Source organism: Erythrolamprus reginae, chromosome 2, assembly GCF_031021105.1.
Source record: "Erythrolamprus reginae isolate rEryReg1 chromosome 2, rEryReg1.hap1, whole genome shotgun sequence".
Lineage (NCBI taxonomy): Eukaryota > Metazoa > Chordata > Lepidosauria > Squamata > Dipsadidae > Erythrolamprus > Erythrolamprus reginae.
Window position 1 is genome coordinate 158,988,110 of NC_091951.1, and position 26,225 is coordinate 159,014,334.

General features: G+C 38.6%; 1 long non-coding RNA gene across 1 annotated transcript; it reads left to right on the forward strand.

Moving 5' to 3' along the window:
- Positions 1-678: 678 nt before the first annotated feature.
- Positions 679-23,150, forward strand: LOC139158646 (uncharacterized). Its single transcript, XR_011557727.1, has 3 exons — positions 679-780; positions 10,544-10,637; positions 22,854-23,150. It is a non-coding gene; the product is annotated as an uncharacterized lncRNA (long non-coding RNA).
- The last annotated feature ends 3,075 nt before the right edge of the window (positions 23,151-26,225 follow it).

The following is a 26,225-nucleotide window of genomic DNA, read 5'->3' on the forward strand; positions in this document are numbered from 1 at the left end:
CGAAACGTATTTACAGTATCCCTTCTGTGCTGTTTGATCAGCAAAAATTCATTACACATCCCTTGAGGCTTCAGTCACCGGGTGGCAAATATATATTGGCGTATGCCAGCCCTGTATGTTATTCTAAGCCTGAAAAACAAGTGAAAACGCCAGAGACGCTTGAAAACATGATGTCTGAAAGCATCCTCGGATTTCTTTTTAATAGCTTTAGTTCTGGAAGAAGACTTCAATCTGTCAAAACTTAAGAATGTTAAAAAAAGGAAGTGAGGGATGATTTCAAACTACAGATCTTATGGAAATTATCTCTTTTCTATGTTACTCAATAGCAACTTAATGGTGTTTTATCACTGTATACACTGAGATTCAGACACACATTCCTAAATGATATTCAGTGATATATTTTACATCTCCCCCTCCAATTATTAGAAAAGGAGAGCACGTACTATGCAGTTTGTTTGGTGCAAATATTAAAAGGAGGCATTGTGGTTAGCTTGTCTCCAGGGTAGCCCAGAGAAGGAAATAGTGCAATGATGAAAGAGAAATAAGGAGCAGGAAGCAAGAAAATCTGGCAACAGGCTTGAAATTGTTTGTACAAATACACTGCAGAACTGGCTGGGGATGTCTGCTGCTAACAGTAAGGGATCATTAAGGCAGTTGCCACAATAGAGAACAGTCTTCATGTATATGTCTGGGTCAACCTCTAAAACAGACCTGGGCAAAGTGCGGCCCACAGGCCGCATCCGGCCCGCCCACTGTCTGTAACCAGACCGCCAGCTATCTGTGAGTCTTGGTTTTTTTATTATTATTATTATTATTATTATTATTATTATTATTATTATTATTAATTGGATTTGTATGCCGCCCCTCTCCGCAGACTCGGGGAGGCTAACAACAGCAGTAAAACAGTACAACAAAATCCAATACTAAAAAAGCAGTTAAAAACCCATTATATAAAGACCAATCATACATACAAACATACCATACATAAAATTGTGAAGGCCTAGGGGGAAAGTGTATCTTAGTTCCCCCATGCCTGGCAGCAGAGGTGGGTGTTAAGCAGCTTGCGAAAGGCAAGGAGGGTGGGGGCAATTCTAATCTCTGTGGGGAGTTGGTTCCAGAGGGTCGGGGCCGCCACAGAGAAGGCTCTTCCTCTGGGTCCTGCCAAGCGACATTGTTTGGTTGACGGGACCCGGAGAAGACCCACTCTGTGGGACCTAACTGGTCGCTGGGATTCGTGCGGCAGAAGGAGGTCCCTGAGATATTCTGGCCCGGTGCCATAAAGGGCTTTATAGGTCATAACCAACACTTTTTTACCTAGCAGCCGGTGGCTTGAACGCCAGCTGGAGATCGTTGGAGCTGCTTGAGAGAGGGGGGGGGGGGGAGAGACCTGCAGGCAACTTGTTCTCCACACAGGAAAAAGACACAGTGGTAGAAATTTGAGGAGGGATGATTGATTATTAAATATGGATTGACTATGGAATGATGGTAAAAGATATATTTAGGTGTTGTTTAATATTAGGATGTATTAATTCGTAAAATTGGATTAGAATTATACAACTATATAGAATTACATAGTTAAAATTAATGGAAGATACATATGATAAATAAGGGGTTTATGATATGCACTGTATGATTTTATGACTTTGCATTATGTATTTAAAATATACTTGAAAATGTAGAAGATTGACAAGAATTAATAATAGTAAATGCTAAGTGCCTGAAAATTATTTGAGCTTGGAAATATTGAATGAAATTATAGCAAAGTAAATATGGAAATATATTAATTGATGCATTGGTGTTCAGATAGATTTTCATAGTATTATTAGATTATTAATACTATAATAAATATTTAAGAAATGAAGATTTTAAAACATGGATTTATTAATAGTTGTGTCTTTGGTTTTGCTGGTTGTTTTAGTTCTAATAGTAATAGATTTTGGTTTTGTTTTATTATTAATTTCTTTTAATAAAAAAGAAGGAATTTTTTTCTTATTTATCTATTTATTTATTTATTTTTACTTCTATGCCGCCCAGTCCCGAAGGGACTGCCGCTCAAGCACTATACTTTTCCGCCTACACCGGAAAAAAAATTAGAGGGAACACTGGTCGGGGCCACCACAGAGAAGGTTCTTCCCCTGGGTCCCGCCAAATGACATTGTTTTGTCGACAGGACCCGGAGAAGGCCAACTCTGTGGGATCTAACTGGTCGCTGGGATTCATGCGGCAGAAGGCGGTCCCAGAGATATTCTGGTCCGATGCCATGAAGGGCTTTATAGGTCATAACCAACACTTTGAATTGTGACCGGAAACTGATCGGCAACCAATGCAGACTGCGGAGTGTTGGTGTATCATGGGCATAGCTAGGGAAGCCCATATATCACTCTAATGCATTAAACCACCACTCTTTAAGTCCCCAAATGTTCAAAACAGTTTATGATGTTGTTTCTCTAAGTCAATAAAAGCACAGTTAACTTTCGCATGGTATTCACACAATTCAGAATAACAGAAAGATTATTGAGCCATACTGCACTTCTCAGTTTTGCTCACTGATACAGCTCCAATCAGAATTTTGCCAAATCTCTTTGCAGGCACTTTTAACAAATAAATTGGTTTATAATTTTTCCATTCGTTCTCACCACCATTCCCTTTGCAGAGGGAAATGTATTTTTCCAATCATAAGGCCCATATGCAATCTTTGAACATGCATTAAACTTGTTACATAGCCGCATTTTAGGATTTCTCCAGCTAAATCATTTACACTGTAGACTTCCCATTTTTCAATATTCTCGCAGCATTTGCGACTTCTTTTTCATTTTTATTTTCTTGGACACTAACTTTTATTGCATTTGATGCAATTCTATTCTTTAACATATCACATTCTTTCCGGTACAAATCCCTTAAATGCATCTTTCATCACTTCCCCAATTTCAGTTTCATTCCAAATAATTTCATTGCTTTTATTTAAATAAGGGTTTCTTATTTAACTCTTGCGTGCACTTCCAAATATTTAAAAAAATGTTTGCCAATATCTTTCCACCTCTTTGACTTATAACCTTGTCCTCTTTGGCTACATTCTTCAAACCTTTTATCTATACAGGTAATCCTTGACTTATGACCATAATTGAGCCCAAAATTTATGTTGTTAAGTGAGACATTTGTTAACTGAGTTTTGCAACAGCTTTTAAGTGAATCATTGCAGTTGTTAAGTTAATCACCCAATTATTAAATGAATCTTTCTTCTCCGTTGACTTTGCTTGTCAGATGGTTGCAAAAGAGGATCAAATGACTCCAGGACAATGCAACTGTCATAAATAATGAGTCGGTTGCCAAGTGACCATGTGACCATGGGGATGCTACAACTGTGACCAGTAGTAGCGACCGATTCAAAGCTACATGAATGCATGCTAGCCACACACACGAACACAGCACATGCGTGGAAGGCACGCGCATACGTGCTCACCTTTGCAAACAGGTAGGGAAGGTAAGTGAATAACACTTACCTTCTGTCCCCTGTGCTATTGTCTCTCCTATATCTCCTATATCTTTTCTTCTATTCTTATATCTCTTTTTCTATTCTTTCATTGATATATTTTACGCCTATATCTTCTCTTCTATTCTTTCATTGATATATTTTACGCCTATATCTTCTCTTCTATTCTTTCATTGATATACTTACTAAGAGTATATCCTCTGTAATCTTCATTGTTGTTTGGACAAAATAAATAAATACAAATAAAAATAAATAAGTGTGTAAAATGGTCATAAGTCACTTTTTTCAATGATGTTGTAACTGCGAACGGTCAACGAAAGGCTGAGGTAGAGGCCTGGAGTAGGGACAGCTCCTGAGACTGTTAAAGGCCCTGGGTCTCTACTTTGGGCCCTGGCCTGGTGCTGCGACTGAGTGCTACCACATGCAGGGCAGTCAAGTTTAGAGGGGGTGGGAAGATGGGGGGAGAGGAAGGCTGGTAATAGCATGTGTGCTGCCAAGCACCCTAATTTTTATCAGGTTGCTCTGCAATGGCTATACATAACTTCAGGTATGGCTTGTAACTTCCTTAATTCAGCACCATAATTTTGTACAGTCACTAAACCAAGGTTGTTAAGCGTGGATCACCTATATTCCCCAACCTGACATTTTAGATATACTTTACTGCTGTTTATCCTCTTCTTCTCCTCATTTCTTACAACCTTTTTCAGCAGTACAGACTTCTCAAAGGTATTGGTTCCTTGAATTTGGTGCCCAAAATATAATAGTTTGAAAACACTGGATTGACTTGTTACATGGTCAGGTTGTTTGTGTTCTTGAAGATCTATAATATTTACAAACATCTTTTTCCAATACTAAATAATTCCCTCAACACTGTCAGACTTTTTACTAAATCTGCACTTCTATTCTACTAGTTTTTTCTCATCATTCCTATCATCCTTTTCCTCCCACTTAGGACTGTATGACTGTAACTTGTTGCTTGTATCCTAAGATTTTTATTAATATTGATTGTTTCTTCATTGCTTATTTGACCCCTATGACAATCATTAAGTGTTGTGCCACATGATTCTTGACAAATGTATCTTTTTCTTTTATGTACATTGAGAGCATCTGCACCAAGACAAATTCCTTGTATGTCCAATCACACTTGGCCAATAAAATTCTATTCTATTCTATTCTATTCTATAGTACAAAGCAACAATATTTTTCCTATCCCGCTCCTTGTTTCTTCTATGTCCAGCTTTTATATTCATAGAGTATGAGAGGGAAAACCTGCCACAATTTTGATCCTTATAGGTATAGACAGAATACAGCACCTGAATGTCTTTCCCAAGAACATCAGTTATACCCCACTAAGTGCTAGTCTGCAGGGTGTTTCTTGACTACTGGTTCTTTTACTATTAATAGCAATTTCTAATAAGCAGAGGCAATCCATCAATTCAATTGTCAGTTCTTAAAACTGATTGTGGTACCTGTTGCTTTTAGTTTGCTCTTTATATTTAATTATAGTTCCCTTTTTCCCTGTGCTTCCTTGGCTTTCATTAATAGAGATTGCAGATCATTTGCAATTCCATCTATCAGGGTAGTGTCACCAACCTAGCACAGGGTAATTGTTTCATCCAGGCCAAAAACCATGCTGGTTTTGTTTCAATCTAGCCTCCCTCACTATATATTCAGCATGTATAACAAAAAGAGGAGAGTACTGTATATAACCTTGTCTCACTTATCTGCTGATCTAGAAGCAGCATGTGGTCGGGCAGTAGGAAAAGCAAGTAGGATGCTTGGCCGCATAGCTAGAGGTATAACAAGCAGGAAGAGGGAGATTGGGATCCCCTTATATAGAGCGCTAGTGAGACCACATTTGGAATACTGTGTCCAGTTCTGGAGACCTCACCTACAAAAAGATATTGACAAAATTGAACGGGTCCAAAGACGGGCTACAAGAATGGTGGAAGGTCTTAAGCATAAAACGTATCAGGAAAGACTTAATGAACTCAATCTGTATAGTCTGGAGGACAGAAGGAAAAGGGGGGACATGATCGAAACATTTAAATATGTTAAAGGGTTAAATAAGGTTCAGGAGGGAAGTGATTTTAATAGGAAAGTGAACACAAGAACAAGGGGACACAATCTGAAGTTAGTTGGAGGAAAGATCAAAAGCAACGTGAGAAAATATTATTTCACTGAAAGAGTAGTAGATCCTTGGAACAAACTTCCAGCAGACGTGGTTGGTAAATCCACAGTAACTGAATTTAAACATGCCTGGGATAAACATATATCCATTGTAAGATAAAATACAGGAAATAGTATAAGGGCAGACTAGATGGACCATGAGGTCTTTTTCTGCCATCAGACTTCTATGTTTCTATGTCTCTATGTTTTGTGATGTTCTATCTGGACTGTCTCATTTATAGATTAATTTCCTGTAGTCTTCCGAAATGGTTTAATAATAATTTATTAAATTTATATGCCACCTGGCTCCCAGCAACTTTAGGTGGTTAAAATCGTTGAAAACATTTTAGAATTGCAACGGCAGCAGCAGCAACAAATACAATATCCTCCCTAAAACAAACAGATCCAAAGGAACAAAAAAGAAGAATAGCAATAGCAATAGCATTTAGACTCATACCGCTTCACAATGCTTTACAGCCCTCTCTAAGTGGTTTACAGAGTCAGCATATTGCCCCCAACAATCTGGGTCCTCATTTTACCCACCTTGGAAGGATGGGAGGCTGAGTCAACCTTGAGCCTACTGAGATTCGATCTGCCAAACGGCTGGCAGCTGGTGATCAGCAGAAGTAGCTTGCAGTACTGCAATCTAACCACTGCACCACCAAGGCTCAAAAGGGAGGGGTCAGTCATCCTACCCAAAATTAATGACCATTGTTCTGGTGAAATTTTACTTTTGAGTATTTGAGGTTCTTGTAAATAAAGAATATCTTCTAAAGTGCCTTGAATGTTGACATGTGTACTATACAATATTTCATTATGGGTGTCAACAGACTCAAACTCAACCCGGATAAGACGGAGTGGCTGTGGGTTTTCCCTCCCAAGGACAATTCCATCTGTCCATCCATAACACTGGGGGGGAATTATTGATCTCCTCAGAGAGGGTCCGCAACTTGGGCGTCCTCCTCGATCCACAGTTCACATTAGAGAATCATCTTTCAGCTGTCACTCATGCCCTCATCACCTCAAGATTCGACTACTGTAATGCTCTCTACATGGGGCTACCTTTGAAAAGTGTTCGGAAACTTCAGATCGTGCAGAATGCAGCTGTGAGAGCAATCATGGGCTTCTCAAAGTATAGAAACATAGAAATATATGCCCTTGTTACACCAACACTCCGCATTCTGCATTGGTTGCTGATCAATTTCCGGTCACAATTCAAAGTGTTGGTCTTGACCTATAAAGCCCTTCATGGCATCGGACCAGAATATCTCTGGGACCGCCTTCTGCCGCACGAATCCCAGCGACCGATTAGGTCCCACAGAGTTGGCCTTCTCCGGGTCCCGTCGACTAAACATTGTCATTTGGCGGGTCCCAAGGGAAGAGCCTTCTCTGTGGCAGCCCCTACCCTCTGGAACCAGCTTCCCCCTGAGATTAGAACTTCCCCCACCCTCCTTGCCTTCTGCAAACTTCTTAAAACCCACCTCTGCCATCAGGCATGGGGGAACTGAAATATCTTCCCCAGGCCTATACTGTTTATGTATGGTATGTTGTGTGCATGTTTTTTTTTTAAATTATGGGTTTTTAGCTTTCTAATTATTGAATTTGTATTATATATTGTTTTCTGTTACTGTTGTGAGCTGCCCCGAGTCTGCGGAGAGGGGCGGCATACAAATTTAATAAATAAATAAATAAAATTATATTCTTTCCATTTCTGGTTTTCTTTTTCTTTTTGAACAATTACTGTCTCCTCTAATCACTTTGATTTTGAAATCTCTTTAGGAAGACTTTCCTTATTTTGTGTGTGTCTGTTTCCATCCTTGATGTCTTTACAGAAGTCATTGCAATGCTGTCCTTCATTCTTTTCTACAGCTCTCTGAAATTCTTTGTTAAGTTCTTTCCTAAGATATTAGTCTTTTGGGCTTTTAGTTTTTCTTCCATTCTCAGCAATTTCCACCATATGTTCTGAAATACAGATTGCTTTCTTCTCTTTCTTGGTATTTGACAGTCTCTTTTCATGTTCATCCTTAAAAACTGTGATCGTATTCCATAGTTCATCTGAGTGTCTGTCAGTGTGGTTCAGGACCTCAAAGCGATTACTGAGGTTCTGCTTGAAAATGACAAACATTTTGTGAAAACCTTTGTTTTTAGCTTGACCAGAGTTGACACATGAGCAATCATAATCTATTCCATAATTAACCCCTGACCAAGTGTGGAGTATCAAGAGGATGACCTTGATGTAGAGAGGAGTGATCTGTTATCAAACCAACAAAGAAGAAAATATGGTTTAAGTCAAAAATAAGAATGTATATCTAAACGTTTCATCCTTTAAATCATGAATATAACAATGGGAAGAAGTAAGGCATAATCAGGCTTGCATTATTCTATTATATCTGTAGTGTATCTGAATGAGAGTGTGAAGCTATGACTTTGATATTATAGCTTGAGATGTCTAAAGAATGTGATAGCAATTAATTCACCTGCAGATTGACAGAAAATGATGAATTGTACTCCTAGTTTATTTCTCTTCCTAGAGCATTCAGTCCAATTATGTTATGCTCTGTACTATTTCCAGCCTTGGCATTCCTTTCTCCAGCATATCCTGCTTGGATGTTGTCTATTTCAGATTGAAATTGGCCACAAAACTTGCCATTTTCCTCTTTTTTTGTGTGTGGGTGTGTATCCGTATTTGGAGCATAAACTTGGATAACCAACATATTAAAGGATTGTATTGTTTGACTTAACTATATCCTCCCCGGCAGTGAAAGAAATAGTGGTTCTTTCTCTGCTTTTTGTTTTCTTTTGATTGATATTATTTGAGACTCCATTTCCATTTTTTGATGCCTAAGATGTCAACATTAGTCAATTCATTTCACCTTTCATTGTTTTGAACTTTACCATGTTTACGCTTCATACCTTCCATGTAATTCTCTTTGAAGCTTTGGATTTTATTTTCGTGCATGGCAAGATCAGCAATTGGATGCCCTTAGGGCTTTAACCTAACCACATCAGCAATCCCCTTAGCATTCCGAAAACATCCTCAGGTCTTCCTCAGTAACATGTGAAGGGTCATTTGATCCTGATCATGGCCAGTGTATCATCAATCGCTTCATCTTCTCTATCCATCTGATCTGTTTGGTAAAGTACATGCCCATTGCCTTTGCTCTTGCCACTAAAATGGTCACTCACCTCCAGCATCTTCCTGCCGGTTGATAGCCAGGCAGTTGGATGAACTTCAGAATTTGGGTGATCTGTTGGGATTAGGAATTAGGCAGACACTCCCGGAGTTTTTTACTTATCCCCCCACCCCCCATGAATAACCCTCCTCCCTCCGCCATGACAAGGAGGCAACAAGCAGCTCTCGGGGTAGGAAGGAGACACATCTCTCTCTCTCCCTCCCTCCCTTGTCTATCTGCCTATCTATCTATCTATCTATCTATCTATCTATCTATCTATCTATCTATCTACTATCTATCTCTTTCTATCTATCTACTATCTATTTCTTTCTATCTATCTATCTATCTATCTATCATCTATCTATCTATCTATCTATCTATCTTCTATCTATTTCTATCTATGTATCTATCTATCTATCTATCTATCTTCTATCTATTTCTATCTATCTATCTATCTATCTATCTATCTATCTATCTATCTATCTATCTATATCCCCATCCACCCATCCATCCATCTCATGCTATATTTCTATCATCTCAATACCTATCTCTTGCTTTATCATCTCTATCACTATCATCTTTCTCTCATCTCACCCTCTCTCATCTTCCTCTCCCTCTGTCTATCCCCCCCTCTTTCCTTCTACCTCCCCCCTCTCATCTTTCTATAATTTATCTCTGTATATATACTGGTATCTCCTCTGTCTATAATGCATCTGTTCTAATAAAGCCTGGTTTGTTCATTTTCAGAGTTTTGTTTTGTAAGCTCAGCTTGTTCGTTATTGTCCTCCAAAAGCTCATGCTTTTTGGACATTTTGGCAGGCCTTCATCCCCCAAGGACCAGGAGTACTGTGTCAATGGCAAAATCAGGCAGGAGAGAGGAAGAGAGGAGAGACGAACCTGTCATAATGCCAGCATTCAACATTTCAACTAACTTCTCCTAATTAGCCAAAGTTTTAAAAAAGTTTTCCATTTGAATCTCTCCCCTCCCCAAAGAAACTTGAAATGTGTCATCATAGCAGTATGATAGGCACAATTCTTCCAGCTTCTCTCTCTCCCCAGATCCTCTTGATACCTTTCATGTTGCATAATAAATGCCATGCAAGTTAGGACTGGAAGGTAACTTGTCATTAGTGGAATGAGTTTCTGGCTTAAAGCGAAATCATTTAAAAAAAAAAAAAAAGCCAAAATCATATTATGGCATTCCGTCACAGTATTTAATTTAAAAATGAAAATAATGTTCCATTTCTGTAAGAAAAATTGATGTTTAATGATCAAAACTGCTTCAGCGTTTACTAATTAAGAAAAAGAAAACCAGGTCCCTCTCCAATTCTTGTTCATTTTTCTCAATCTAAGAACAGATTTCTATCCCAGGTTGCAAATGTGAAAATGCTCATTTTTAGATATGGATGGCCAAGGCAAAGAGTTAGATCTGCCCAAACCTGACCTTGATGGCCTATAGGTACTTTTGGCCTTTCTTCTCAGGTTGCAGGTGTTATCCTCAGTGAAATAATGGTCCAGCTGCTGTCATTCTCTGGATTTCCCCCCCTACTTGCTGTTCACACCTTATGGCACTGAATTTTTTTTCCTGGTTCTTTTAACTTATTTATCCCCTTCTTCGAGCCTTGCAACTTAGTCATTCCTGAGCTCTGGGGGGCCCACAAATGTCAAACTTTGTATTATAATTGTACTAACATTTTCTCCCTACTTTCAGGAAACATGTCTGTTCAAGAGTGTACCAACGGAGTAATGACTATGGATTTGTCAAGTAAAGAAAGAAACTGATATCCTGAAGCAGATGTAAACAAGTAATTTACACTATTTTCTTAAAAAATATTTGGCTCCCTTAGTTACTCCAGGCCATACTGTAATCTCCATGTGACCTGTCTTTATTTGTATCTCGACTCCATTTTCTTTGGCCTACAGATATTCCCCCACCAGCATGTTGCTAGAAACACTTCTCACAACCTCCTGATTTTATTAAAATTTTGCACCCCATCCTCCATTGTGTGTGAACCACCCACAAAGATTTTGCTTCTTTCAAACTTCATTGCATGAGCTTCCTCAGTAGAATAAAAATAATAATTAAATTAAAAATCTCCTAAATAATTTCCATTTTAATTAGGCGATGAACCTCAGACATTATTGCAGTTGAACACAAGGACTTAGGAGAATAAATAAAGTTTCCAGGAAAAAGGTGAATTTTGTAAAGGATCTATTCTAAAGTAGTCAAGGCAAGTAATTATGGAGTCCAGATGCTTCTGGAAATGTTTTGACTACCCACTGAGAAGGTAACGCTTATTTCAAGAATGGTGGCAGTCTGGCAAAAGGGTATGCAGAACAAGGTAAACATTTATTGAGTTGCTTGCTATTTGTGTGGTAGCTGTACGAAGGTAAAGACGGGCTACAAGAATGGTGGAAGGTCTTAAGCATAAAACGTATCAGGAAAGACTTAATGAACTCAATCTGTATAGTCTGGAGGACAGAAGGAAAAGGGGGGACAAGATCGAAACATTTCAATATGTCAAAGGGTTAAATAAGGTTCAGGAGGGAAGTGTTTTTAATAGGAAAATGAACACAAGAACAAGGGGACACAATCTGAAGTTAGTTGGGGGAAAGATCAAAAGCAACATGAGAAAATATTATTTTACTGAAAGAGTAGTAGATCCTTGGAACAAACTTCCAGCAGATGTGGTTGGTAAATCCACAGTAACTCAATTTAAACATGCCTGGGATAAACATATATCCATCCTAAGATAAAAATACAGGAAATAGTATAAGGGCAGACTAGATGGATCATGAGGTCTTTTTCTGCCGTCCATCTTCTATGTTTCTATGTATTTCTCCTAATATGGAATATATCTTTGGAGCTGAGGATGCATAGATAAAGAGAGGTTAAAGCAGGTTCATGCCTCTAGCTGTGACCTGAAACTGAGGGTCTCGTAAATCCCTGCTTCTGCAATTCATTTCTAACAGAAACAAAGTGTCACAGTGAAGATTTGAACATGTTTGTGGATGCTCAGAGAGCTTGGATAATGCACAGGGGAAATAAGTGTAAATGATTGCTGGGGAGAAAGAGTGTGCATGAGAGGGAAAAATCCTTCTTTCATCAAAAGCCAGGAGTCTGGAGCAAAAAAAAAAAAAAAATTAAATGGAATAGAACAGTGCAATAACAGTGTTTCATCAGTCAGCTGGCAAGATCCGTGGCACCAAATATTTTGGCTTTGAGACTAATTTTGTAAGCCTTGATAGCCTGCCAAAGCTCAATAAATAATTCGAAGGGAGCCTGGGGTAGTACGACTTTGGAGTAACAAGCCAGAAAAGAAGTTGCTTTTGGACAGAATCCTTGCTGGCACCATCCTGATGTCATGTTAGGATTCGGGGTTCTGGGGATGGGCAGGGAGGGTGGTCACCTAGGGAGCGCATTCCATCTGGCTTCATAAAATACCAATTATCAGTTGCAATGTGAGAATGAGACAAGATTATCTGCAAGTGTTTTTGTTGTAGGCTTTCAGAAAAACTATACGGGCAAGTGATGAGGTGATTGTTACCTGGCACGAGCAAAAATAGCAGGTAGCATGGAAGGACCATGATCCTTGGAGGAAGCAATTTGGCAGGCTGCATTGAAACAAAGGATGGACGGGGATTAGAGCAATAACACTTGGTTTATCAGACAGAGCCAAATCTCAAACTGTGTGGAGCATTCTTTCTCTCTTCGTGACATTCCTCTGTTTTCCTGATAGTCTCTTCTTTCCCTCTTTCCTTCTGCACCACTAGCATACATCAGATTAATCTCAAGCCCGTATTTGTGATATCCATAGATATAACATTTTTTATATACATAATATTATGTCCTGCCCAGAGATTGGGGAAGTAAGCTTGGAGATTAGTTGTAATTGGTGAACCCAGGATGCTGTGATTGGTTAAGTTATTCGTCGGAAGCGAGGGCGGCAAAAGCTCTGTCACCCGATTGGTTGTTACCTTAGTCGGCGTGAGTATATAAACTCTGTCATTTGTTATGGCCTCAGTTCCTCATCTCGGTACGCTGTTTCTACACCCTGAATAAAGCCTTTGGTTACCGACTCTTGCCTCCGACTATTTCACATAAGATGGGTATTGATAAGAGAGAACAATTAACAGGGACGGTAGACACACTGGTGCGCTTATGCACACCCCTTACTGACCTCTTAGGTATCGGGTGAGGTGAATCTTCCCAGAAGTCTGAACTAATTTTCTACAGAATAATGTAAAATTTAAGCATGTTTAGCTGGGTTGATGCTGTGCAAAATTACCCAAAAGCGAAATGTAGACCCAAGATCAGACTGCTCGCTGCTGCCATTGGAGAGTTATAATTCACTTTGATGTAGCCTGCTCAAGACTGCACAAAGCATGTAAAAAAAAGGGATGAGGTTTGGACACATGATTTGTGGCTGCCATCTCTTCTGTTTCGACCCTTGTGGGTGCCTCTTTTTAATGCATATTAAAGAAGGCATTTTTAAAGATTTCCCAACTCCAAACCTCATCATGACAATCAAATAACTTCACTGTTGTGTCATTGTAATGGTGAGAAACTGCCCTGTTTAATTAGAAGGATATTGATTATTATGACTCTTTTCATTAGAATGAAATGAAATTATAACACCTGCATGTAGATACGCACGCATAGACCTGCTTATGCCTGTTCAGTTTACAAGGATCTGTACGGAAAGAGAAGTGAGGAAGTTACAACATGTAACCAGCATCAGTAATTGTAAAAATAAGAGCCGAGAAAGCTCAAAGCAGAGAGAAGTGGAAGGAAAGAAAGAGCATAAAAGAGGAGAACAGAGAACAGTGGAACATATCTCCCAGAGGACTTCACCAGAATTTCTAGCCAGAAAATCAATGAAGATTCTCAGTCATCCAAGTAGAGTTGTCTGGAGCTTGAGTCATGGTAACTGGACGTCCTTTTAAGAAGGAGGAGGAGGAAAAGGAGGAGGAGGAGGTGGAGGTTTGGTGGCCATAGCTCAACTTCCAAACTTTGAGTTTTCAAAGTTAAGGGTGTAACACTGTTGAAGGACATAGATGGAAGATGACTGGACAAAACTGAGACTATAGATCAGTGACAGCGAACCTCTGGCATGGGTGCCACAGGTGGCACACAGAGCCATATCTTCTGGCACATGAGCCATTGCCCTAGCTAGGCTCCAATGTGCATGTGTGTTCCAGCCAGCTGATTTTTGGTTATGGTATGGTGTTTTTGGCTTCCAGAGAACCTCTGGAGGGATGGAGGAGGGCATTTTCGCCCTCCCCTAGCTCCAGGGAAGCGTTTGGAGCCTGGAGGAGGTCGAAACACAAGCCTACTGGGCCCATCAGAAGTTGGGAAAGAAGCCATTTCCAACCTCTTGAGGGCCTCTGTGGAGTGGGGGAAGCTGTTTTCGCCCTCCCCAGGCATTGAATTATGGGCGTAGGCACTCGGTCATGTGCGATACCGCGCACAGACGCTCTTTCGGCACCTGAGGAAAAATCACTGCTCTAGAGTCCTTGGTGTTCTTGGAGGTTGGTTGTTTGCTTGCTGACATTTTGCTATCCATCTAAGTAACCTCTTCAGTGTTAGACCTGAGTGGGGTTTGCTCTCCTTTTTAATGTACTAATGGCTTGCCCTGTCAGTGCTGATGGGAACATTGTTGAGGCTCAAATCTCTAACAGAGATTCATTATAAATAAGGAAGAAAAGCTTTGAGAAGGCATTTAGCAGCACATCAGGGTGTAGGCTAGCACATTAATTATATTCCCAATCTAATTATTCTAAAATGAATAATTAGTATAGGCTTACAAACAACCCCCAAATCTCATATATATTTAAATCAGAGCCCTTTATTCCCTGCTCAAAAGATCCAGTATCTCTATACTGTAAATTTATTCATGTACGAAAGTATCGTTCTAAAATGTCTGTGGTTATATTAGAACATCTGATAGTGATTGTCATGTGGCTTTTCACTGTATTGATTACTGCAAGAGTTTCAGGCCAGACATATGGATTCTTCTAATGGAAGAATCTATAGGTTAGCAAGAAAAACTAATGAGAAGGTGGATCAATGAGAAACTTCAATAATTATCAGCAGGGAAAAAAATGAATATCCTTCGTAGAGAAAAACTTTCACTGAGAACAATCAAAATGACTCTCCTATACTATAAAACATAGATTTTGTTTTAATGGACCAACAAAATTATCATTGCTTTTCACATCATTAGATGCTTAACAAGAGGAATAATTGCATAGAAATATACAAGTACACATAGTGAGATCCACATAAAGATCATGAAATAAATATATCATTGCTATCTTTTTAATACCAGGCTAACTGTATTTTCTGCATTCATGAATCAAATTTATATAACTGCCCATCTTACCAAATCTGACTCTAACAGGAGTAGCTTTCTCTGAATTTACTAATAGGGTCATTTGTTTCAAAAGTACCGTGCCATTTGTTTGTGTCCACTGCTGCTTTTATATTTTTGTGATTTTTAAAAATTGCGCTGCTCTGTAATTTGACTGATAAAGTTTGGTAGAATTGCTATCATGCTTTTAAAATGTTTCCAGCATCCTGCCTTACTCTCCCAGGATAAAGACTGGAATGAAAATACTACTAACATACCAACTAGGTAAATAAATTAATCCAAAACCAGAGGTTCCCCCCTCTTTCCCTTGTGTTTGAGGCTTGTGCTTTTGTTGTTCTTTTGTTCCGTCCTGAGGAATTGTTCTGAATGCAAAAGTTGCAATGAGTTATATCTGATTCTCCCCCTGATGTCCTGAATCATTTGTGTCAATTTATCCTAAAGTAATAAAGACAGTTTAAGCAGGATATATAATCATTAGTGTCTTGTAATCATGGTTAAAGAGTACAACACAGTATTTCCACACCCTCTTTCTCTAGCAGTTATACCTGGAGACAGAATGAGAACATGATTTCAAGGCATCAGTGAATTCAGGAGTCAAGTTCAAAAATTTCCCTACCAATTCTGTGGACGTGGTTTGGTGCAATGGCAGGGGAAGGATACTGCAAAATCTCCACCCCCATCCCACTCTGGGACCAGCCAGAGGTGGTATTTGTGGATCCTTTGAACTACTCAAAATTTCAGCTTCCAGTTCTCCGTAACCTTTCATAACCTTCTGACTTTCATCCCTGGGTGAATTCCATGCAGACTTTTCTTTAGTTCAGTTGTGCTTTGCTGGCTGTAGGGCTGTAGTAGCTATGAAGAAATCTCCTGAATTTCATGTAACAACTGGGTTCAGTCATCACACCAGGTTGCAATATGGTTGCTGTGTTTTGCATTAGCAAGTTGGACAAATGCAGCAATCAAGGCTTATGTAATATGGTGAAGATGAATCATGGCCAAGTGCTATTTATGGTCCTAATCAGTCCGTCAACCGCTTTTCCACATTTGCTTTCCCATCATGCCAGCTTATGTCTTGAATTTCAAACTTTCTCTTGATGTTGTCTTTGCTGTTATTGTTAAATACTGTATGCATGAAGCAATGTAAATAGTTGAATTTGTGTTGAACGTCTGTGATTGGTTGAGATTTGATAGTTGGGTTTCGGCGGGAAGTTAAAGAGTATAAAAGGAGCGTCTGGCTCTGTGTAAAGCCAGTCGCGTTCCTTGCTGAAGTCACTTTCCGAAAGAGCTGAACTGAATAAAGAAACTATTTGGAACCGACTGCCTCAGACTTTTCACTGGCGACGAAGGACGGTCGAACCTACGATCTCCCACAATGGACAACCTGCCTGTTGGAAGAGCTCCGGACTTCTTTGACCCAGAAAAATCCACCTGGGACAACTACATATCAAAATTCGACATCTTCCTGGAAGCTGCAGGAATGAAAAACGCAGAAAGCGACAGGCAGAGAGCCATTTTCCTTAATTATTGCATCTCTGAAATATTCGATCTTGCCCAGATGCTGACAGACCCGTTGCCGGCAAACTCCGTCGCTTGGGACGCCTTGAAATCTAAGCTCGCTGCCCATTTCAAGCCCACCAAACCGGCCATTGTATTCCGGCATCAATTCTCCAGAACCACACATGCCTCTGCTCTGGTTTTATCTCTTTGTAACCACAGCACCATTGTCTATTACTTGGGTTAAAGATGGCCTAGAAAGCACTTGATAGAAAATTAAGAGATACATTATGTATTATTAGTAATTGGTTAATTTTGGAAAAATAGAAACAAGTGAATTTGATTTAAGCTTTGCAAACAAGATGGCAAAGATGAGAAATGGTGGTAGCACTATATAATGATATAACACAAAAATTACCTATTGTTTAGATTTAAACTTATAGAAATTTACTTTACGATGTAGGTTACATATTATGAATAGTTTCTTTTACTAAAGATACATATAGAGAGGTAGAATTTTTAATCAACTATATGATATAAGATTAAATTTAGATAAAAGAGATTTTATTATTCTTTACATTGTTGTAACCTTTAGTAGTAAGACGGTGAAGGAAAATTTTTAATTTAGAATTTTAAGAATTGCTAATATTGTATAAAACCAACAGAAAATTTTATACGGGAAGAGAGATAAGACCCTCCATTGAGCGAATAATGAGAAAAGAAAAGTTTGTATATTATTGATTTTAAGCATTGTTGTTGTGTTTATAACCATATATTGTTTTATTTCATGGCGGAGAAAAAAAAAATTATACCAGAAAGCACTTGAAAGCCATGTCGTTGTGGCAGCGGTGAAATCTACTTACCTTTCCTACCGGTTTGGAAGTGCACACTTTGTGTGTACAGGGCTTGTGTGTGCATTTTTTCACCCTCTGCGCACATGCAAAATGCTTTGTGCATGTGGAGAGGGTTAAAAAAGAAAATGGTGGCTTCCAGGTGGGTGGGCGGAGCCTCATGCTGCTGCCACTACCAGTTCTCTGAACCACCGGGCCTCTGCTACCGGTACGCCCGAATTAGGCTGAACCGGTAACATTTCACCCCTGCACTGTGGTCTAAAATCTAGAGATGCTTATTACCCCTTTATTCTTCCCTGGTAAGAGGGCTTAATTTCCAAAGAGACAGAATCCTGGACTGAAACCCAAACTACTTAAAAAGAAAAGTAGTCAGTTCTGACTGGAAACCAGAGGATGTTGTATAAAAGGATCTTGGGGCAGGGGGCAGGAGTCTCTGTCAGAATTCAGTTAAACATTCCAATGTGTAAACATTAAAAATTTTGGTTGTAAAAATGGGTGTTATTTCTTGTATGTTATCCTTAAGAAAGAAAGGTATGTATTGTCATAATGTGAACAATAATGTGTTAGTGATTTAAGCGCTCAATGTAAAAGTTAAAAGAAATAGTTTTTAATCAAAAGCAAACCCACAAAATACACATTACGTTTCTGGTTCAACACTAAAGTGATTATGCAAAGAAAGGGGGTTCCTTTCCTAACAATAAAAACATTCTACACAAGTGGGCACATAATGCGCCATCGCGTGTGTGCAGTGAGAAAGAAAAGAGAGGGGAAGAGACAACAAAGTGAAGACAGCAAATTAATCACAGGTAAGAGGGATTTTAACTGAGACAGAAGGAGAACCAAAAAAAAGGTAACAATTTAAACAAACATAACACCTTTTCCCCAAGTCCCGACATATAAATATGTCTATTTCAACATAATCTAATACTATTGAAGTCATGGCTGGCCTCAAGTAGGATATAAATGTAAAATTCACAAAGAGAGATCACACAGAGAGATATTACTATCCTTTTCAGGCAACACGTTCAATTGAAACAGAAGCAATGCAACTAGAAGTATAGTGTTTTTTTCTGCAGACTGCTCTATTCAATCTTACATGTCCACTCTAGTTTTCCCATTTTCTTTATTAATTGCCATCCATCATTTCCTGGCTACTAGGCAATCCACTTCTAGAATATTTCTGTCTAGACATGTTTATGTACATATTTTTTTCACCTCCCCTTTGTTTAAGATAAAATACTTTGTCTACGGTGGCATGCAAATTTCACTGTTTCCTTGAGAAGCTATATTTTCAATATATATCTTTCTTTTTTGCCCTGCTTTGGCTCTAGTTTGATCACTTCTCATTGCCTGAATTTCCAAGTAATGGTTAAGAAAAAAGACGTGCACATTTGATAGTAGAAATGATGATGTTATGTTGAATCATTTCTATATATATTCAGAAATGACAGCACTGGTCACTTACTAATCCTCCTCCTTATGAATAGATTATGACAATATGCTTAAGAATTCTTCCCTTCTTCTTAAATACAGAGCAAAATAACAAATAGAAAGAAAAGAAAACAACACAACTGGAATAATGGAATACTACAGGGAGAATACCAACAACTATAAAGCCTAATGGAAACATCATAGAATGTATTGCACGCAGCTAGAAGTAAAAAATGCTAAGGCTTTAATATGTGCATGCTTTGAAGGGAAAAAAATATGTATGAATCCTAAAGGATTATGTTCAAAAGTTCTGACCTGATTTTGATTTATTACTAATTAAATGCAAGTCTGGTATTAAACGCTAGCTGGCTCTACCTGTTGATGGATTCTGACAGGAATCAGATTTTAGATCACAATTGAGCCCCAAATTTCTGTTACTAGACAAGACAGTTGTTATGTGCTCCATTTTGTGACCTTTCTTGCCAGAGGGTTAAGTGAAACACTGCAGTTAGTAACATGTTGTTAAGTAAACCTGGCTTCCCCATTGTCTTTGCTTGTCAGAAGGTGCTAAAGGAGGTCGTATGACATGCAACTGTCAAAAATATGAGCCTGTGGCCAAGGGGCTGAATTTTGATGACATGACCTTTGGGGATGCTGCATGAAAACAGCGTGAAAACAGACCTATGTCACTTTTTCCAATGCCACCGTAACTTCAAATGGTCATTAAAGGAACTGTTATAAGTCAAGGACTATCTATAATGAATTACTGGTACACAAAGGTTCAGCTATGAATTAATTAGATCTGTTAGTGGGAGGGCCACTAACAGATACTAAAATATATCCAGAGTAATATCAGGAATCATCAAGTTGCCTTTATGCAAGACACGAGTACTATAGTATCCTTCCAGTTTTGTTTCCTACTAAGTAGCACTAAGTGTTTTATTGCTTCACACTTGAAGTAACACATAAATAACCATTATGAATCTCTGCATGAATCTCTCTAATTATTTTATTTACTTATTTTTTATTTTAAATGGTTTTTATTGATTATATAAAGTTTAAAAGGGGGGGGAGGAAAGGGAAACAAACATGACAATTAACACATAATAAAACATTGAATAAACATTTCCATAATGTGAACTATAGTTGGTACACATCATAAAGGTGCAAACTTAGTATTGTAATTATAAGAAGTGATTTTTATAAATACATCCAATTTATATATAGTAACTTATCACTAAATACGTATTGCATATATAAGTATGGGTTAACATAATTTACATTTTCATTCTTAATTTCCTTATATTTAGATCTTATAGAGTCAGATTTAAATTCCATAGGTTTATGATGATGCCGTCCAAACTTCTTTACTGCCTATTTGTCAACTATATTGTTGACCACTAATTTGCGGCTTTAAAGATCTGGTTCAAATTATTTCACATCATTTTGATTTTAATCGTTCTTAGTAGCTTTTGGATAGTCATCTATCGGTAGGTTTGTAATTTCTCTCATATGTAATATTCAGATTTGTCTTTTTTGGAATATTTCTAAGAAAGACAAAGGGAAACTGCCCAAGTTTATGCCATTACTATACTTCTGAAAGCCAATACTACAAGTTGACCATGAGCTGAGAGAAGACATAGTTTCTTTGTCTAGTTCTTTCACCTTTCAATTTCAATACATTATCTGTAGATTCTAATACCATGAGAAGGGAAAAGAATTTATCTTATGTATTTCCCTTATTTGCTCCTCATAATTTCAGAATATTTTTCATTTCTCCCCCCCCCTTTCTTCTTGATCAACTTCTCTGTGTTATTTCCCCCCCCCAGCTGCTCCAAGCTTTTGATTGTTCTGCTTAAGCTTTTCAGTATAATTCCAGCTCTATGATATCCATTTTGAGGTGTGATAAAGAAAAATATTCACAGTGTGCTAAATGGGATTGCATCACCCATTTATATAACAATATTACATATTGGCTGTTTTATTTTCAGTTCCAGCAGCTGCACGCTGAGCTCTCCACTACACTATCACTCCAAGATCTCTGTGGTGACTGCTGTTTCAGAAGTCTATTTGCAATATGAATGTTTGTATACTTTCCTGCTAGAAGCAGTGTGCCAAAATCCTTCTGGAGCTCATCGCTGTCATTGTTAATCTCACCACCCCCACAGAACGTTGAAAAATAGTTATGTAATGGGACAGGGTGTTCTGTCTATCTGTCCGTCAGCAGAATAAGTCTTCCCCAAACAGTTCAAAAGAGCAGAACCAAATGTGATACGGTGGGAGAACTCAACAAAAGAAAAGTTGGGTTTGAAGGTTGACTTAGATCCTTCCATGCATCTCTGCTGGAGTGGCAATAGAAACATAGAAACATAGAAGACTGATGGCAGAAAAAGACCTCATGGTCCATCTAGTCTGCCCTTATACTATTTCCTGTATTTTATCTTACAATGGATATACAGTGTGTTTATCCCAGGCATGTTTAAATTCAGTTACTGTGGATTTACCAACCACGTCTGCTGGAAGTTTGTTCCAAGGATCTACTACTCTTTCAGTGAAATAATATTTTCTCACGTTGCTTTTGATCTTTCCCCCAACTAACTTCAGATTGTGTCCCCTTGTTCTTGTGTTCACTTTCCTATTAAAAACACTTCCCTCCTGAACCTTATTTAACCCTTTAACATATTTAAATGTTTCAATCATGTCCCCCCTTTTCCTTCTGTCCTCCAGACTATACAGATTGAGTTCATTAAGTCTTTCCTGATACGTTTTATGCTTAAGACCTTCCACCAATTGGACAGGGATTCAGAATGATGCTGACTCGTCCATTTTAAACCCCTTTCTTTTTCCTAGTTGACATCTCCAAATGTAGGCAGCCTGCCCTGTGCTTCACAGAGTGTGTACACTCACATACCACACACAGATATGCAACCTGTGAAGAAAGTAGAAACATGCATACACACACAGAGACTCAACAGAATACTTCATTACCGCCAAAAAAATACAGATTTCTCCCATACTCATAGCTGGGAAAGGCTCTGAAAAGCATTTCAGAAGCCATGCTCAGCATACTTTCCCTATCTTCTAAAAAAAAAATTAAGTAAAGTTTCTCTGAATAATTGTGTCCGACCCTAGGGGTCTTGGTTCATCTCCAGTGTTGTCCAAAGATATTTCTATGGTCATGTGGCCAGCATGACTAAATGCTGAATGCCATTCCCCTTCCACTGAAATATGGCTATAGCAATAGTATACTTAGACTTATATACATTTTACAGTGCTTTGCAGCCCTCTCTAAGCCATTTACAGAGCCAGCATATTGCCCCCAACAATCTAGGTCCTCATTTTAGCCATCTTGGAAGGATGGAAGATTGTGAGATTGAATCAACAGGAGACTCCATAAACAAAGGAGAGCTTTATTTGGATTTTTGTAAAAGTTGGCCATCTGTGCTCATTTGGAAGAGCCACAGAAGGACAAATGATACATTTAAAAACAGAGTTTAAATACATTTCCAACAACCTCCACCCCAGCATTGGTCAGTTTACGTCAAATATGTTTTGGCTTCATAATCTTAACATCTGGTTTCCCAGACATTCTATCCTCTTGATAGTTGCAACATCTTGATCATAACAACACTGTTAATTTCAGCACAATATTTGGAGAGAGAGAATGTTTGCAGAAGTCAAGTTGATCCTTCATCAGCCTTATCTATTCTTTTATCTGTTTGGCAATTCCATAATTAATAATACTTTCTGTTCAATTACCCAGAAAATATATTATGGTAGCCATCTTTTATTTTCTGAATCCCCCATGGATCTCTTTTTAAAAATTAGTGGTTTGTTGATAGTTTGATTGTTTTCCTTTTGTTTGTTGCAGGGCAAGTATATGACTTCATGGTACCTTGGAACAAATCAGAGTTTTTCCCCTGGCAATTTTAACATCAAATCATACAGTCTTTATAACTAAAATAGTACAAACATTGGAGTTGCGGCAGGGAAAATTTCCATCGTCTTTTCTTCTCACCAAGGGGATGAAACCGAGATTCCTGTGGTTTCTTTTAATCATCTCTTCTACCTGAACTTTGGAATCCTACATTGTACTGAAAACTTGAAATTCTGGTCACAGGTATCCCAAACATCTATGGGAATAAATCTGTGCTGCTTCTCTGAAACAAGATTGAATGTCTATAAATAGGAGGCTGGCTCTCTTTCCATTTCCCTTGTTTATTTATTTTGCAAACAACTCTTTAAAAAGAAATAGGGCAAACTCCAGTATCAAAACTCTCTGAGAGAGAAGAAGTGTTTTGGTGGAATTTTTTGCACTTAACGGTGAAGAGCCCAAACTCCAAGATGTTGTTTCCCTGACAACCAGAAAATAGAAGGCAATGGAAATGGGAGATGGGAGTTGACTTATGGAAGATGTCATTATCTGTATCTGTTAAAGTAGAAACTGATGTATAATCTCTGGGGGCTTATTTGAGCAATGTGATTTTTTGTCATCCTAAACTGCATCGTAAGGGGCATTTTTTCATTGTTTCACATTTTCATTTCCTTTTTTTTTGGTTATTTCCCGGTAGAGAAGGTAAGTGTTAACTTGGTTTTCCTTGGTGGAATGTATCTCTCTGGTATTCTAAATGCTAGGTCTCTTAGAAGTAGAAGAGATAAATTTTACGCTCTAGATAAAAGGTCTTTTTAAGGCTTACTGTTGTATTAATAAACTGTACTACTTCAGAAATTTAAGGGCTGTTCTGCTCGTACTTGGACCTGTAGCCTGCAATTCTATCTTACTGGTAGAGATCATAGTTCCCTCTAAGCTGAGCAGTGAGCAATCGCTCACTTAAAAATCATCATCAACTCAGAGTTTTCCAAACCTGCCCAGAAGTCGAGAGGGAAAGAGTGAGAGGGAAGGAGAGAGAGAGGAAGAGAGGAAGAGAGAGAAACAGATAGAAAAAAGAGAGGAAGGAAAAGAGAAAGAAAAAGAATGGGAGTAAGGAAGAGAGAAAGAAAATCAAAATCTAGTTTGAAACTAGCTCAACTATTTAAGTGGCATTTTGATATTGATAGAGTTGCCCTATTATGAGCTCACTGTTATAGACACACAGTACAGTATTTTATTTTGAAATTCTCTGAGGCAAAACAGGGTGGGGTTTTTTGTTTGTTTGTTTGTTTGTTTGTTTATTTATTTATTTATTATTTCTGTGCCACCCAGTCCCAAAGGGACTGCCGCTCAGACACTATACTTTTCCGCCCCCCCCCAAAAAAAATTAGAGGGAACACTGGTAGAGATGGGTTCCTCCCGGCCTGGATTCTCATCATTCCTATCATCCTTTTCCTCCCACTTAGGACTTTATGACTGTAACTTGTTGCTTGTATCCTAAGATTTTTATTAATATCGATTGTTTCTTCATTGCTTATTGTGCCACATGATTCTTGACAAGTGTATCTTTTTCTTTTATGTACATTGAGACCATCTGCACCAAGACAAATTCCTTGTGTGTGCAATCACACTTGGCCAATAAAGAATTCTATTCTATTCTATTCTATTCCATTCCATTCTATTCTATTCTATTCTATTCTACCGGTAGTAATTGAGTTGATGGAACTAGCAGCATCCCAGACTTGCCACACTTCTGAGTCAGTTCTCTCATCCTTTTTTTTAAAGTACTATCCATGAGCAGAGGGTCATTTCCAGGAAGTCACGTGTACATGCAAAATGTGCACTTCCGTCACGATGCAAACCAATGGAGAAGGTGAATAGAACCCACCCCTGCTGCTCACTGGCAGTGTTACTTAGATCTCACTAGCTGATGGAACTGCTTTTCTACCAGAAGAGGACAAGACTGGAATATAGCCCAATCAGCGTGCCTCAGAAATCCATGCTACAAGTCCTGTAAGATCACTAAGACATAGAACTGACAAATATCTGAAATCTTCACCCTCAACTTGCTACAGCATGGGATAGAAAAAAATACATTGTGGTTTGAGTGCAGGAGATGCATTAGATCAAGGCAATTGATAAAAGCAGAGACCAAAAAAAATCTGCAACAAATTGGTACTAGAACAAAAGGCAGCAACCCCCTCCCTCAAAATTTTGGACAACCAAAATTGTTTAGACAGAAGAAATGGTAGTGAATGTTCTGAGCAGGCCTTAGCCTTTTGGTGTTGGGGGTTGCACCTCTTTGGCAAGGGTTTTGCAGATGTGTGGAGCATCTGTGGAGGATCTGAGTGGGAATCTCAGCAACCCCTTCTTAGAAGCAACTCATTCAGAAAGTCTGGCAGTAACCCAGACACAGTATTTTATTTAATGTAATTTATTTGACTTATATGCCACCTTATCTCATGGGACTCAGGTCACTAGTACCCAGTATAGAAGTTTTTCTGGACAAAGAAACCATGCGAGGAGGAAAATGAATGCAAACCTCGTGTCTTTCATCTTTTTTTTTTAATTGTGTAAAAATAAACTCGACAATTCATGTAGTTCCAGCAATAAAATGGAGGGAAAAGCATGAAGAACTAGTAGAAACAGTGCATTTTAAGAACTGCTGATGTGTTCTCTGGATGTCAGATATAACAATAACTCTTTCAAAATCCAATAAAGACTAATAGCAAGAAATTGGAAAATATACAGCTTTGGTTAACAGAATGATAACTCAAGAAACATACTGTCTTTCACACTGTACAGTATATACAATTGTAACATTGTCCTTTTTCCCCCCTTTAGAGGGCAAGTGGCATGCAATTTGGACTGAGTTCATTGATTGTTTTCATGATCCCACCCCCCCACCACCTCTTCGCCAGATTATACTGAAGAAGGTGTCCATTAAGGTTCATGAGCAGATTGATCTTACAAGGTACAATTTGGCTGGTCAGCTTAAAAAGAGCACTGTATAATAAGGGACGCTGCTGTATGTTGCTATTTAAAAGAAAGCTATTTAGAGGGCTTCTTTTGGTGAGTTCTGTTCAGGTGGGCTTTCTTTCCCCTTAGCTCTCTCGCGTAGCTCTGTGACAAGCGACAACCTTGTGTGAACGCATCCCTAGCCTTGGGTTGCTTCTCTGCCTATCCAATTGCGTATGCATTTGCCACAGCTTCAGAGTTATTCCAAAGGGTTTCAACTCGCCTTATGATCCTCTCCCTTTCTTCCCCATGGCCAAGAGAAAAAGCCTCGACCACATTCAGAAAAAGGGGAAGATGGTTGAAAAAAGGCAGAAGGCTGCAACAGAGTCGTACAAACCAGGAATTCTCTCTATG